This window comes from Etheostoma cragini, chromosome 10, assembly GCF_013103735.1.
Source record: "Etheostoma cragini isolate CJK2018 chromosome 10, CSU_Ecrag_1.0, whole genome shotgun sequence".
Lineage (NCBI taxonomy): Eukaryota > Metazoa > Chordata > Actinopteri > Perciformes > Percidae > Etheostoma > Etheostoma cragini.
Window position 1 is genome coordinate 10,069,707 of NC_048416.1, and position 9,609 is coordinate 10,079,315.

General features: G+C 40.2%; 1 long non-coding RNA gene across 1 annotated transcript; it reads right to left on the reverse strand.

The window, feature by feature from the left end:
- Positions 1-543: 543 nt before the first annotated feature.
- Positions 544-5,307, reverse strand: LOC117952007. The gene is made up of 3 exons (XR_004658298.1): positions 5,130-5,307; positions 4,508-4,516; positions 544-553 (listed from the first exon to the last, which is right to left on the reverse strand). It is a non-coding gene; the product is annotated as an uncharacterized LOC117952007 (long non-coding RNA).
- Between the last annotated feature and the right edge of the window lie 4,302 nt (positions 5,308-9,609).

The window sequence follows — 9,609 nt, forward strand, 5'->3', positions numbered from 1 at the left end:
GCTTAAAAGCCTTGTGATTTAGGAGACTCTCCCTACTACAAATCCTCCCCCATACGCTGATCTCCGCATGCTCATTAAGCAGCAGTCGATGTGGTGCATGCAGTAATATATTGGTGAATATCACGAGGATTAAAATGCATTATTTTTTGGTTGCTAGGCTGTATGTATGAATGGTTCATGAGAAAAGCCTGAGCTCAATGACAAATGAGGCCAGAGGTATAAAAAGGATGTCAGGCTATTTTCTCTCCTTTAACTTATTATTTCTGTAGTTGTCGGTTCTATGTCAATCCCTTGCATTCAACAAGATGGTTCATGTGTCGGAACATGCTGGATCTGCTGTGTTTCTGTGTCCTCTCTCTTTAAATGTACAAGTCTTTTTTTCTGCCTCTGTGCTCCATTTGTCCTCTGACACCATTGTAAGTGGCTTCACTTGCTCTAGTTCTTTCAGGGCAAGAGGGGAGGGTGGAAATTGCCTCCCTTAATTGAGTTACCATGCATATCTATTCCCTATTCCCACCCGATCTGATCACACTCTCTCTCACACTCCCTCCATCTCTCTCACTCCATCACATTATCATTTGGCTTGTCAACACATTTGGAGGTGAAGCCACCTTCTGCTCTCCTCATTTCCACTTGGACTCTAGACAAACCTTCCATTTCAATCGAAAGGATCCCTCGTGAACCTGCAAGGCTCCATCTCTGTTAACAGCAGAGAGCAGTTTCCATCACCACACATTTACATCTGCTTTAATGTCCGTGTCCTCACTTGACTGTATTTAGGTCAGATTTGCTAATTGTTATTGGCAATGTTAGGGATTTATTTCACTATGTTTCCAAGATCAAGAATAAACTTTGATCTTCAAATTTTAAGCCAACATGTGTGTGTTATGGTGTCTGATGAGCCTTTAAACACAGTCATCTGTTAGCAGTGTTGGGCAAATGTCTTCCAAAATGTAATACATCATAGTTTACTAGTTACTGTCATTTGAGAGTAATTAGGTATGTTACAATGTTACTGTCTCAGAATTGTAATGCTTCCCACTACCTTTTTGCGTTACTTTTGAGTTTCTTTAACAACACAGATGTTGTCCATACCATCTCTGCTTCTGGCTCTGACCACACCGATACCGGAACAATCCTGTTAGCGAAACATCGTCAATACTATGTTGTTTTTAACTTGGGATATGTATACTCTCAGTGTTGTTGTAATGTGGTTTGTGTTTCAGATGGACCAAAAGAAAAAAGGTCCCACCCTTGAGGACAATGAATCTGTATTGTGTTGTGGAGGTGTGGAGCAGTTAATCCAGCCAGGCTTTAAAGGTGCAGTAAATGGCAGCTAACGCTTTTCACATTTCTTGTGTCCTTGATGTAGAGAGAAGGCAGGAGCTAAAGTCTGGTGTCTGCTCTCATTGCAATTATCAGCAGCAGCTTGTCTGTGTCCGTCCAGCAGCAGTCCGGTGTTAAGCAGTGATTCAACGCTCTGATCAAAGAGCAGGTGAGCGGGGCTGGGAGAGGACTTAGACCAATCAATAGCCACTCATTAGTGAGAACACAGAGGAAACACTGCGCACAGTCCATAGCTGATCAGCACGAAATGTCTGAAGAGGATGGTCTGGCGAGTCCACACGACATTCCGGGATCGGAGAAAAACGGTTTATTAGCATTTCTTTTTAACCTTGTTCGGGTGGAACATGTGTACGTTCAAAGGTTGTTTTAGTCGTGCAAAAGTAAATTCAGATTGGAAAGATAGTCTAGCTAGCTGTCTGGATTTACCTTGTAGAGATCTGAGGAGCAGTTAACCATAGTCCTCAGAAATCCTCCGGAGTTTAGAACGCCAACACAAAGAAAGAGGAAAGAGAAATTCCGGCAGAATTTCAAGCGGCACCTAAGCAATCCTTAAAGTTAAACGTCGTGGACATAGACTAACCTCATTACCAAAGGTAACACGGGTTACCAGATATGTATCAATAGCACGTTAACTTTAGCATTGACATCAACTTTAACATTGACTTCACCCGCTTGGCCAGCTGAGGTCTTCCAGCGTTTTAAAAGTGCTCTCCTCTTAATTTGCATTACGTCATGGATCTTCCAAAGGCTTGCTAACATCTAATGTGTAACTTCTTTTGAAGCGGCTAACAAACTGGACACATATGTTGAGATATTGTTCTTTTTATTGTGGCCACTATGCCAAAACCGCCACTGTTTGCGGGGTTATGGTTTAAATGAACATACAATGCTGTCACATTTCTAGTGGTCTCATTTGGTGAATCCTGGACCTTACCCCCATCAGTCCTCCAAATGTCTGAGCCTACAAAGGAATGTAATGTGTTTGTTGAATGGGAATAGAGCTCTACATATTTGTAGGATGTTGTTTTGAAAATGTATGAACAACAATTTATATAACACCATAAAAGATTTGGGCAACTACCAGCCGGTCACTTGATCACCTGTCACATGAGGTTAGCAGTCTTTACAGTTACATTTAGCTGAGAAAAGGTGACTGTGTGCCATCCATTCATCCATCTATCGATCCATCCAGGCTGTTCTCTTGAACCATTCTTATATACAGCTCTAAAAAGTAAAGCACTGTAATTGGTAAGCATTCCACGTGTTTTTGCAGTCAGCACCACATTGACTGCTGCCGTATGGGAGCAAGAAAGAGATCCTAGAACACAGGGTTGAAATGTGGGGGAGGAGAGTTTGTGTCCTGAGGGAAACGGAAAACTTTCACACAGGAAACATGTTTTTGGACCGGAGATGGGGCAAACAAACCACAATCTTTTTTTCCAATCTTACCTTGTTGTTATGGTGTCTTAATTAACTGTTATTGCTGCATGATTCTCAGCTTTTGTTAGCTAAACTGAACTGTAACTGCCTCTGAAAGGACCGTCCCCCTCACAGTGCTCTGTACCTGGCTCATAGTCACCTTTTCTCGGCTGAAACTGTAAAGAGCACTTAAGCTAACTGTCATTTGACTGTTCGTCACATGACCAGGTGGTCATCATTTGGTAGGACATCATACCAATTGTTGCGTGAATGTTTTTTCACGATATCAAGAGCCAGTTTCCTAAAATGTGTTAATATATCTATCTATCTATCTATCTATCTATCTATCTATCTATCTATCTATCTATCTATCTATCTATCTATCTATCTATCTACTGTATGTATCTATTTTTTGATCCATCCACTATCTATCTATCTATCTCTCTATCTATCTAAGTATCCATCCATCCATCCATCTATATATCATTATCTATTTATTATTGTGCTTGCAGCCTACTGATGGATTGACAGTGGGCTCCTCTTCCTCCCTTGCTTCCTGTCTTTACATCATTATCATCATCAACTCGCTCCAATCCTAACCTAATTACCAACACATTTAACATTTATCTTAATTACCCCCACACTCCCTCTTACCCCCTTTGACTTAATTAATGCAATCAATAATTAATTTAAATATGACTTTTTAAATTAATTATTGTTGCATTTCGGCTAATTAGCCATGCTAATTAACAGAATGTATCTGTATCCCCTCTGCGTATGTCACCGATCAAATTCATAAAGTGTTTCATTGTTTACAGGCAAGTCCTCATTATCGGCTCCCTCTGACGCTCCATGAGACTTTCCTCGTCTCCTTCTTGTTTGTTTCTTTGGAAGGAAACATCCAGGCGTCCTGTCGACGAGCTGCACATCAGTCAGGGGCTTTAATTGTCTTGTCCTTTCCCCCCCCTCCGTGTCCGTCTTTATTATTTATAGGTCGCCGCAGCTCGCACTGGCCATTCTTCATCACACGTCTCTTTTCTGTTTCATTCCATCATACATTCCTTTTTCATTATCCTCCAGGTTCTTTGCCCCTTCTCTATCTATATCTATCTTTCTTTTTTCTCTCTCTCTCCCTTTCTCTCTACCTGAGTAGGTGTTCCTGTGTTTCTCCCTCTGTCCTGACCTTTAGCCAGAGAGAGCTGTTCAATCTACAGCACTACAAATAGTTGGATGGTTTAAAGCCAAGAAAAGAGAAAAGTAGTTTACTTTGTTTGTTTCAATCAATTTGTCAATCAATCAATCAGTCAATCAATCAATCAATCAATCCATCAATCCATCAATCAACATCAGAACCAGAAAAAGCTTTCTTGCCAAGTGCCAAGGGAAATTTCTTTGGTGTAGGTGCATGTCACACATTCTCTAAATATTAGAAGGTTAAGAGAATCAAGTATTAAAAAATATAAACAATATAAGTATGAATTCCTATAACACTTTACAGCAACCAGCAGGTATCCAAAGTGCTTTCCATCAGGAGCCAAGAATAAAACAACATACAGTATATATAAATACACAGGAGGAGGAGAGGGAAATTACCAAAACACTACTAGGTATTAAAAGCCATTCTAAACAAATATGTTTTGAGTTTTGATCTAAAATAAGCTACATCTGTTATATTGTGAACATCAGGGGTTAACTTGTTCCAGAGTCTCGGGGCAGCAACTTCCAAAGCCTGACCCCCCACCGTTTATACCTGGACCTTGGGACTTAAAGACATGTTGGTTTGAAGAACGCAAGGACCGGTTGTGCTCATGCAGGGTTGAAATCTCGGACAAATCTCCAGACCATTTAAGGCCTTGAAAACCAACAATAAAATATGGGTGTAGAGAACGGGAGTGATGTTTGCACGTCTTTATTATGTGTTTAACATATGCTTAATGCTCTTTTGCACTATTCCATATACACAAGCCGTGTATGGGTATTGTTACTTGGACTATTGTATTGTATTACTTAGACATCACATTGCACAAACTCTTTATTGACTCTATATTTGACGTGTATTCTGGGTAGACCATTTACTCTATTCTGTACGTTTATATTTTGCGTATTTAATGTGAAACTCTATTGTCTTGCAGGTTTATGCTTTGGTTGACCAGGTCAAGCTAATGAGAATTTGTTCTCTATCGGCTAACCTGGTTTAATAAAGGTTAAAGCTATATTATGTAAGAATTTCTCCCATCTAGCAGAGAAATTGAATATGATAACCTACTGAAAATCGCTTTCTAGCCCTTCCCATTCTGAGCGCGTTTTAACTGCTAGGGAGACCAAACCAAAAATTAGCTCTTAGTATCTCCATCTCCATTGACGCAGCTCTTCTAGCCACTCCTATATTAACTTTGGTCTTGTTGCTTTACCTGTTGCGTTGTTGTTTTAATTCTCTTTTTCCCTCCCGGCTGGCATTCATCACGGTGCTATTGAGTCCGAAAGAGCAAAAGGCAGAGGTACTGTATGTCCCTCCTTGGCTAAGGTATTTTAAAGATGGAGTTGCTAAAAAAACTTCATAGGGTTAAAGTGGCTTTAGTCGACTTCACAACATTAATATAGCAGTGAACACACATTTTCTATCTAGATAGTGGACTAACGGCCTCTTGAGCAGAGAATGAAGTCCCACTCCCTCTGTGAGTTGTGATCTGAGCTTCTCTGATCTTTGTGTTGGTAGTCGGTCCAGCGGTGCGTGCCTGTTAGTGGGAAGCATTCAGTACCAGCTCTTACTCAGGGGAGGTGTTGCAAACTTGGCAAATGCAAGACAAACCTGATGGTAAGATGCATTGCAATGCATTTCATCCCTCTCGTTTACACACTTAAAAAAGTTCCGGCAGCTCATTACCCGAACTTAGCCCCATGTTTAAAAAACGGAAATGTTGTGTTTAGCTACAATAAGATCATTCTTGGTCATTTAAAATTCTCTCCTACAAAGCTGCTCAGTTATAGACTTCTGAAAATGTTGAAAAAAACTTCCTAAATGTCGGAAAAAGCGACAAAAACATTGCACAAATGTTGAAAATAAAGTATAAATGTTGTAAAAAGCTCTGAAAATGTCATACAAAGCATCATTAATTATCATTAATCTCCCTAAACCCTCTGTGTCCAAGCACACATTATACAATTTGAAATGTATGTGAATGAGCCTGGAAATCCAGACCCAAATCTAAAAGATTAAGGGTCTAGCATCGAATAATGAAAGTTGCCCATATCGAGGGGCGGCACCAAGCGCTCATTAGAAAATCTCACTGCACGCTATTGGATAACACTACAAACAATCACAGAAACACACGGGGTGACGTACCCAGAGCACCATACACTTAGCTACCAGGGTGCTAACTGGTAGATTAGACTGTCGTCATCTGTTTAGCTTGTTTCTGACCCGCCTATATCAGATACTCCGATGTGATTGGTGCAGCTCAGCTAGAAGGGCATTGTTAATGAGCAGCATTACTCAATGCCAGAGTAACTTACTGAGCAAATTCAAATTGTTCTATTGCAAAAACTCTGGATTTCTAGGGTAACTGTGAATCACATTTTGGAGAACATTCCTGTCATATAACTGCTCATACAAAGTACGTGTGTAAAAATTCCGACAGCTTTATGATAAAAATCAGAAGCTCTGAAAAAAAGACAATGCAGGATCCATTATCATGTTCCAGGGCCCCGGCCATCCTCTGGGCCTGGGAATAATTCAGTGTCCCTGGTACAAATGTGTGTTATAAGAACGTAAAGCAGGCTCTAGAGTTTAGCTGACTTTTATCCGATTAGGAAAGGAAAGGTTGGGATGCTTGTCAGTTTTGCACTGGGGAGGTGGCGGTTAAAAACAGGTTTGATCTCAGCAGCCTCCTTTCCCTGAGCAAACGCTGCGGGATGCTTTCATTTAAAAGGCCATTACTCCTCATCATGTCAGAAACAGAAAGAGACCTGATATAGAAAAGAAAGCATTAGCATGTTGAAGAAATTCACAAAAGCTAAACTCCCCAGAGATAAAACGACTCGGCCTGCTACGCTTCTCTCTTCAAGTGGCGGCAGCGACTGTTTCCTGATACTAAACTATTTATTAGCACCTCACTTTGGGATGATGAACAACAGGAGACCACATGAACCTACTGACTTCTCCAGCACTATTAAAGAAACATGCACAGACCTAGTTGACATATACTGTATTAAACAAACTAACCGATAAAACTCGGCAGTAAACACTGTAAGATCCACTACTGTTTTACTGTATTGCTACTGTATTAGTATTTACAGGTTTTCTTGCCCTCAGTATTTCACAACATAGAAAACACAGGAGTGGTCCGGACAGAGCATCGGTAACATTGCTAAAAAGCCCCGGGAAGGAACTGGTTTTGGTGGAACATGTGTTCCAAAGTTGTATTTGTCATGCAACAACAAACTCAGATTGGACAGATAATCTAGCTACCTGTCTGGATTTACCCTGCAGAGATCTGAGGAGCAGTTAACCATAGTCCTCAAAAATCCTCCGGAGAACGTCAATGCAAAGAAAGAGGAAGGTTTCAGACATCCGTGCCTTAAAAGAGTAACATCTGATGGAATTTCCGGTGATCAATCCTTGAAAGGGAATGTCTTGGATATAGACTATGGGAAGCTGAGGTAAAGTTTCTACCTTCCAGACTTGGTATTACAAAATCAGCAAAGCATGCAAGTCCTGGCATTATTTACACAAATGAATGAATGAACTGCAATTAAACTATTCAGGGTGCACACCGCGGGGCACTGCATGTGCATGACACGTATGCTGTTTGAGTGCAAACACCTCGACAGCAGCAGTGGAGAAGCACTAACAACTAAATGCACTGAAAGCAAATGCATGTAAATGCACTAAGATGTGTTCAAGGCAACACATGTTTGCACAGAGAGTTAATCTCAAAATACAAAAAATAACAGGTACAAGTTAGAAGACCGAAACTGAGCTCTCTTTGGTATTGATCCTGTCAACGCTACAGGGTTTCAACGGGTTTCACCAAGTCAAAGTTCAAACTTTTTAAAACCTTTTTAAGATTATAATAAATGAAGTTTAAGACCTACATGTATATCACGACAAAAACGTCAGTTGTCAATGTCTGAAACAGTGTCTGAAACAATTCCCCAATTTCCTCATTGGCATAATTGGACTGGTCTCTACATCGGCTGCAATAGAAGTAGCATGTTGGTCTCATTTGTAATACTTATACAGTGAATTATATTTGGACTAGTAACGGAAAGAACTATGACACCACATATCACAAAAAAATAATCTAAAGCCCTGCAGAAACATTTCAATAGAGGTAGTGTTACAGTCAAAAAGACAATTAAGAACTGAAAAAAGAAAATTGATTTTGAAATTTTAGATTAGTTTAGACTTTAAGACTCCGTGGCTACCCTGCACTAGAATCATAAAGAGACCTAGTATCTGTATTATCAATATTTTGATATTGATCCCTACACCACTACTTCTTATTACACTCCTCAGGTTTGGTACAGGTTTAACTTTTAATCAAAGAGCCAGAAATGTAATAGTTGCTCCCTAACACTGTCAGTAATAGAAAGGAGAAGGCTTTGTTTCAGTCATCTTGAATGGCCAAGAAATGGCCAGATGTAAACAAGCCGAGGTTAAACTGAAAGTGGTTAATACTTTTTACAGTTCACCTTCATTTCTTTCTTTCAAGATGAGTACAATAATGCAAAGAAAAAGCACGGGTCGGTGCTAAAGGACATGTGTTAATCTGTGTCTTCTACTTTCCCTATTTTTGTTGCTGCAACAGTGGGTATTTCCCCCTTGTGGGCTTGAGAAAGGATTTGGAATCTGGGAGTTGGAAATGTAATAAAAAGAAATGAAGACAAGAAAAGGAAATAGGATATAAATAAAACGTGAAATCGACAATTTACATAGATGAGTCATATGTAAGTAGTGGGTGTTGGAGTAACCTGTCCAGTGGGGTTGAATGTTTGGGCACCCCAGGTAAAACTTTGTATTAATGTGCGTAAAGGAGAAAACCTCCATATATGCGCCCCAGATGAACCAACTGAGCTAGCTAGGCACGCCTTAACATAGATTTTAACTTAGGGACAGTTTGTTTATTTATTTAAGGGGCTACCTGAGGAGTTTTGGGGTCTTCAGTCAAAAAAAACTTGACCTTCCAGCATTTCTGCATTACTTCAAATACTACGTAATCCTCTAGTAAACTAGTGTTCACATGAAATAAAACAATTAAACAGTAAGACCATTCAGCAAAGCACACTGGGTAATAACAAATTCAACACATGAACGAGTTGCTATGGACTCGTCACTATGCTGCCAAGCATAGGTAAAGCTGCTGGAGCTGAACATTACCCACTCCATTGTGAAACTCTCATTCCTTCTCAAATGACTATAAAAGGCTGTCATTTGCACAATTTCACAAATAATCACCAGGATCGAAAAAGATATTTGAGTCGGGTGTGGCTGCAGCCTGGACACCTCCCGTCTCATAACCTCCTAGCTGCGTGTTTTCCGCGAACTTCGACTTTTCAAAATAAAAGCCTGTGCTTAGTCCTCTATGTATTCGTACGTTAGTGTTTGGATGTTTTTGAACTCATCCAAATTATGTTAATGAATACAATTATTTTTTTTGCAGATGTCTTAGTTACAACACGATGGAAATAGCAAAGCAGTTTTGTGTTCATGTGTGCGGCCAACATTTATTCAGTTTGGAGAATCGCACAGTCTCTGGCTGACTAAACAGGGATGCTAGCGATGGGGGGCTGAGGCGGAGAGAGCTACATGGTGCTACATGGAGAAATATGCACCAAATAAGC